The sequence below is a fragment of the Glycine max genome, chromosome 3, assembly GCF_000004515.6.
Source record: "Glycine max cultivar Williams 82 chromosome 3, Glycine_max_v4.0, whole genome shotgun sequence".
In the NCBI taxonomy this organism is placed as follows: Eukaryota; Viridiplantae; Streptophyta; class Magnoliopsida; order Fabales; family Fabaceae; genus Glycine; species Glycine max.
Window position 1 is genome coordinate 23612051 of NC_016090.4, and position 7141 is coordinate 23619191.

Sequence of the window (7141 nt, forward strand, 5' to 3'; positions counted from 1 at the left end):
AGGTAAATGATGGGGACAAATCAAATCAGAAAAAGATTCTATCAAGTCAAGATTAAGGGCCTAGATGTCACCAGCCTTAAGGAGTTAGGGCAGTTGATGGGTCAGCTCCAGTGGCAAGATTTTCGCAAAGCTTACAGTAAAATCTGGGACCTAGCCATGGTAGAAGTCTCCACAGAGGCCATTGCCTCCCTCGCCCAGTATTATGATCAGCCGTTGAGATGCTTTACCTTTGGGGACTTCCAGCTGTCACCCATGGTGGAAGAATTTGAAGAGATCCTAGGATGTCCTCTAGGGGGAAGGAGACCATACCTCTTCTCAGGGTTCTATCCCTCATTAGCTAGAATTTCAAAGATAGTCCAAATCTCAGCGCAGGAATTAGACCATGGAAAGCAAGTCAGAAATGGGGTGGTTGGAATACCGAGAAAATGTTCGGAGGCAAAAGCAAGAACCTTGGCAGGTAGAGGTGAATGGGCCCCGTTCATAGACATTCTCGCACTGTTGATCTTTGGAGGAGTCCTCTTTCCAAATGTGGATGGGTTGGTGGATCTAGCAACGATCAACGCTTTTCTCGCCTATCATGACCACAAGGAAAGCCCGGTTGTCGCTATGCTAGCCGACCTATATGACACCTTCGACCAAAGATGTGAGAAGAGCAGTACGAGGATTGTTTGCTGTACTCCAACTCTTTATGCATGGTTGGTTTCGCACCTTTTTCGCCAAGAGGTGAGGCATGCTTGCCTGCTAGAAAGCCACCGTTCATGCACAGAGAAAGGAGGGGCAAATTGAGACCAACTCTTAGCAAACAAAGAAGGAGCGTCTGTCAACTGGTTCCCTCGATGGAAAGAAGGAAGAACCGGGGTTCTTATTTCGTGCATAGGATTTCCAAATGTTCCCTTAATGGGGACAAGGGGTTGCATCAGTTACAATCCCGTTCTTGCTATAAGGCAACTTGGCTATCATATGAGAGGGGCACCGCTAGAGGAAGAGCTCGCGCCTGTCATTTCACGAGGTTTCAATAAGACCAACGTGGAGACACTTCAGAAGGTCCACAAGGCATGGGAGGTGGTGCAAAAGAAGGACAAAGAACTCAGGGGCAGTAACAATGGGCCCATCGGTGGCTATCGAAGGTGGTTGAAAGCCCACGTGTAAGGTTTGGATTGACTCCCGAGTTTGAGAACCGCTAAAAGGGAGGAAGTTGAGGCACTGGAGGAAGACGAAGAGGTGTAGGCCCGTAGGACAGAACTCGAGCAAGCCCAAACAGTCAAAGAAAGGTTCAAATCAGCAGCTCTTAAAATCCGAAAGGATAATGCCGAACTAAGAGATATAAATATAGCTACCACTAAGGCCTTGGAACAAGAGACCAAGAGGGCTCGTAGGGAAGAGCACGGTCAGGACAAGTTTCGAGGGGCTCTGTGGGGCAGCAACATCGAGCTTAAGCTCCGGAGAGAGGAAAGAGACCAATCACGAGTACATAGAATGGTCTTAAAGGAGGAGTTAGCTGCTTGCTCAAGATCCAAGAAGAGTTTGGCCCAATACTTAGAAGCCACAGAGCAAAGCATGCTAGCTATAATAGAGCAGTACAAAGAAGGTTAAACCAGTCTTTGACCCATGAGCAAAAGCTAATAGAGGACTTCGCACAAGCATACGCCGAGAAGGAAGCAAGATGGAGGGTGATTGATGCATTGCATCAAGAAGCGACCATGTGGATGGATAGGTTCGCCTTGACCTTAAATGAAAGTCAAGACCTCCCGCGACTACTAGCCAAAGCAAGGGCCATGGCCGAAGTATGTTCAGCCCCAGAGGAAATTCACGGGCTAATCAATTACTGTCAACACATGATAGATTTAATGGCCCATATAATTAGAAACCGTTAGATTCTGTTGTAACACTTTTGTAAAATCTTCGCTAGATGAAAGCTTTTGTTCCTTTTTATAAAAAGAGAAGTTCTGAAACTCATCACGTTGTCTAAAAAGGCCTTGAGGTGGATCTAAGTGCTCTGATCATTCATTAGCATATTCATGTTTTGGTGGCATGCTCACCACTGTTTGTTTCTTTAAGAAACTCACCATAACTAAAAAAGCGCAAAGGCACCCCTATAACACCCGATCCAAAAGTAAGATGGATAACGAAGAGGGAGTGCAAGAACAGATGAAAGCCAACATGCCGACTTTAAAAGATCAGATGGCTTTTATCATGGAAGCCATGCTAAAAATTCAAAAATCAATAGAAGACAATGTTACGGCAGCCGCTTCCAATACAGCTAGGGAAGCGGAACCGGTGCTATAGCCCGCATTGAACTTGGGCTGGGACAAAAGCGCGACGGGTTTCAATCGGAGGTATAGTCCTCAAGCCTACCTTTATGGTTTGCCTCCAGACTTCACTCCCCGTACCGCTCCAGACGATTTGAGCCAAGCCCCTACCTTCGAGGGGCAACTCCCTCTTCATGTCGACTATCCTCTGCAGGAAGATGATGAAGGAGATACCCATTTAGGCCCTCTACTTTCCCTAAGGGAACCGGCCCCCCATGAGTTGCCCCAACCAAGCATAATCCGCCATGCCCCATCTCAATCCGACCCCGTTAAGGAACTCGTTCCCATTTCAAAAGACAAGGGAAAGAACGATCTGCTTGAAGAAAGGTTGAGAGCGGTGGAAGGCCTCGGCAACTATCCTTTCTCGGATTTAGCCGATCTGTGTCTGGTACCTGACATCATCATTCCTCCCAAGTTTAAGGTACCAGATTTCGATAAATACAAAGGGACGACGTGTCCAAAGTGTCATCTTTGGATGTATTGCCGAAGGATGGGGGCATATTCCATGGATGAAAAGATGTTAATGCACTTCTTTCAAGATAGCTTAGCCGGAGCAGCAGTGGCGTGGTACACAAATCTGGAAGCCTCTCAGGTCCGGTCGTGGAAAGACTTGGCAACTGCTTTCATTAGGCAGTACCAATACAACACAGATATGGCTCTCGATCGGAACCAACTTCAGAGCATGAGCAAACGGGAACATGAGTCCATCAAGGAATATGCTCAAAGGTGGAGAGACCTAGCAACCCAAGTCATCCCACCTATGACTAAGAGGGAAATGATCACGATTATGGTAGATACGCTGCCTACGTTCTACTAGGAGAAGTTGATAGGATATATGCCGGCCAACTTTGCAGACCTCGTCTTCGCCAGAGAAAGAATCCAGTCCGGACTGAGGAAAGGCAAGTTTGAATACGCCTCCAATGCTGGCCCCAACAGCAATAGAAGAGCCCCAGTGGTGGGCACACGGAAAAAGGAAGGGGATACCCACGCGGTCACCACCGCCCCAATGTGGATGAAAATGCCCCAAAATGCTCAAAACTCATACCAACATAACCACCCGAACTTTTCGATTTGAGCCGGAAGTTCCCTTCCAACTCAAGTAGAAGGGCCTGCCACAACAGAAAAAACGCCTGCACAACACATGGCTCTACCCACACCCCGGCCAGCCAATAATACGACTCCTGGCACGAGCTATGATAATCCACGACGCTCCCTGAGAGACCAGTTCTCCCCTATTCCCATGGCGTATTTCGAGTTATGGCCCTCATTATTGGAAAACCATTTGGTGGTGGCCATACCCGGGAAGGTCTTCCAGTCACCATACCCCAAGTGGTACAACTCAAATGCCACGTGCGCATACCATAGTGGAGCCCCCGGACACAACATTGATTCTTTCCTGCCATTCAAGTATAAGGTGCAACACCTAATAAATGCCGGCTGGCTATCATTTCAAGAAGAGGGCCCCAACGTTAAGACCAATCCACTAGCCAGTCATGGAGGAGCTAGCGTAAACGCCATCGAAAAGGATAGGCAGTCAGGGTCAAAGAGATTAGAAGATGTGGCTACATCCAGAAGATTCATCTACCAGTCGCTGTAGGCATTCACGGTCTCTCATGGCGGAGACAAAAGCGACGAATGTCTGTTTCATCTTGGGGACTTACACGACATGGAAACCTGCCCCGCGGTGGAAGAGCTACTTCAATGGCTCATGGACTGGGGGCAGCTCGAAGTGTCCGAGAGAGGTAGGGAAGAACCGCAGATTTACACGTAGTCGGCAGAAAGGAAGGCTCCCCCAACCCCCAAAGCCCTAGTAATATGTTTCACTAGGAATATGACCAGCCCCAGGTCTGAGTACCCCCCGACAGTGCTCAAATTGACGCCATTTTTGCTATCAAAGCAGTAAGGCCGTCCCATGGAAATATACCCCTCCCGCTTTTGGAGAAGGGGCTGCAACCGAGGTTGGCTCCTTGTCAGCCAAGGTGACCAACATTACCGGCCTTAGTGGCGCAACCCGCAGTGGCCGGGTGTTCGCTCCCCCTCACTCGGCGGAATTTCCCTCCAAGGGAAAGCACCCATGACCCAAGAGTCCGCAAGCGTGGCCACCCCTCAAAAGAAGTGGATCCCCCGGTAGTAAAGGGAGCTGCAAAGAAGGAAGGTCTCCAAGGAAAGGCGGTGACCTTGGAAGAGGCTCATGAGTTCCTTCGTCTCATCCAACAAAGTGAGTTTAAAGTAGTTGAGCAATTGAATAAAACTCCAACAAGGATCTCCTTGCTCGAACTGCTCATAAGCTCCGAGCCTCATCGTGCACTATTGGTAAAGGTCCTCAACGAAGCCCACGTAGCACACAACATCTCAGTCGAGGGTTTTGAAGGCATTGTTAATCACATAACTACCAATAACTATCTCGCGTTCGCGGAAGAAGAGATTCCAGTTGAGGGGAGAGGGCACAATAAAGCTCTACATGTGTCTGTCAGAAGCATGGACCATGTCGTCGCTACGGTACTCATCGATAATGGTTCAAGTTTAAATGTGATGCCAAAGACCACCTTGGAGAAACTTCCTTTCAATGCGTCACGTCTAAAACCGAGTTCGATGGTAGTACGAGCTTTCGACGTTAGTCAGCGGGAGGTGATGGGGGAAATTGACATCCCCATTCAGATAGGCCCCCACACTTGCAATGTGGTTTTCCAAGTGATGGACATAAATCCCGCCTACAGCTGCCTTTTGGGGAGGCCATGGATTCACGCGCTAGGAGTGGTCCCCTCGACGCTTCACCAGAAATATAAATTCGCGGTTGGTGGACTCTTGGTGATAGTGTCGGGCGAAGAAGATATGTTGGTAAGCTGCCCCTCCTCGGCACCATATGTAGAGGCAGCAGAGGAATCATTGGAAACAACTTTCCAATCCTTCGAGGTGGTAAGTTGTGCCTCTGTGGAAACAAGTCCATTGCTACCTTGTCTCTCTAAGGCGGCCCTGATGGTGGCGCGGGTAATGCTCAGGCACGGTTATGAGCCTGGAATGGGTCTGGGCAAGGACAGCCACGGGAATGCCAATGTGGTTGACGTTAGGGGTAACCCGCACAAATATGGGTTGGGGTATGAGCCCGGGAAACCTGGAAGAAGGAATGCACCATCAAGACTCCGGGCAGATAGGGCATGGCCCGGTCATGTTAGCCAGTGTTTCACAAGTGCCGAGATAATGTTCGAGGAAGAGGTTGCGGCAATAGGAGAAGAGGCTCCACAAGATCCGCCGAGTTTTGTGCGACCGTGCCATCCCAATTTCCAACCGGGGATCTGGCACGTGACGAGCCAGTCGGAAGTCTATACCGCTGATTCAATGTAATTGGAGGCTATAGATTCCTTTCTCTTTTGTTTTGTGAAACCTACCTTATTAAATAAGAAAGAGATCTTGTTTCATCTGTTCTTGTGAAACCGAACTGATAGACTTAGAGACCGGAGAGGGAAAGAAAGAAATGAAAATTGGAACCGGTACAACCGCACGTATCCGCCAAGGTTTGGTAACCCTTCTTGAAGAATATCAAGACATCTTCGCATGGTCGTACCAAGACATGCTAGGTCTGGACCTCGACATTGTGCAGCATAGGTTGCCATTGAATCCTGGGTCTTCCCCGGTTAAGCAAAAATTTCGAAGGATGAGACCCGAAATGCTTTGAAAATTAAAGAAGAAGTGAGAAAGCAGTTCGATGCGGGTTTCTTAGCTGTGGCTCGATACCCGGAGTGGGTAGCCAACATTGTCCCTGTCCCAAAAAAAGATGGCAAAGTGCAAATGTGCGTTGACTATCGGGATTTAAACCGAGCCAGTCCTAAAGACAATTTTCCCTTACCACACATTGATATACTAGTAGATAATACAGCTAAGTTCGCCCTTTTCTCATTTATGGATGGTTTCTCAGGGTATAACCAAATAAAAATGGCACCCGAAGATGTGGAAAAGACCACTTTCGTCACCCTATGATGGAAGCTTGCTTGTGGAGCTTCTATGGAGGTTGGATCTTTGAGCTTCAATGGGGTCCTTTAATGGTGATTTTCCACCATAGAGATGCAGCGGAAGACAAAGGAAAGGAGGTGAGAGGAGGCGCCATCCATTAAGGAATAAGCCATGGAAGAAGGAGCTTCACCACCAAGATGAGCCTTGGATAAGAAGCTTGGAGAGGATGCTTCAATGGAGGAAAAGAAAGAGGGAGAGAAAGAGAGAAGGGGGAGCACGAAATTGAAGGAATAAAAGAGGGAGAGAAGTGGAACTTTGAAGTATGTCTCATAAGACTCTCATTCATCAAAGTTACAACAAGTGTTACACATGCTTCTATTTATAGACTAGGTAGCTTCCTTGAGAAGCTTTCTTGAGAAAACTTCCTTGAGAAACTTCTTTGAGAAAACTTCCTTAAGAAGCTAGAGCTTAGCTACACACACCCCTCTCATAACTAAGCTCACCTCCTTGAGAAGCTTCCTTAAGAAGATTCCTAAAGAAGCTAGAGCTTAGCTACACATACCTCTCTAATAGCTAAGCTCACCTCCTTGAGATGAGAAGCTAGAGCTTAGCTACACACCCCCTATAATAGCTAAGCTCACCCCCATGACAAAATACATGAAAATACAAAAAAAAAAAAGTCTCTACTACAAAGACTACTCAAAATGCCTCGAAATACAAGGCTAAAACCCTATACTACTAGAATGGCCAAAATACAAGGCCTAAACGAAGGAAAAAACCTATTCTAATATTTACAAAGATAAACGGGCTCATACTTAGCCCATAGGCTCAAAATCTACCCTAAGGCTCATGAGAACCCTAGGGCCTTCCCTTGGATCTTTGGC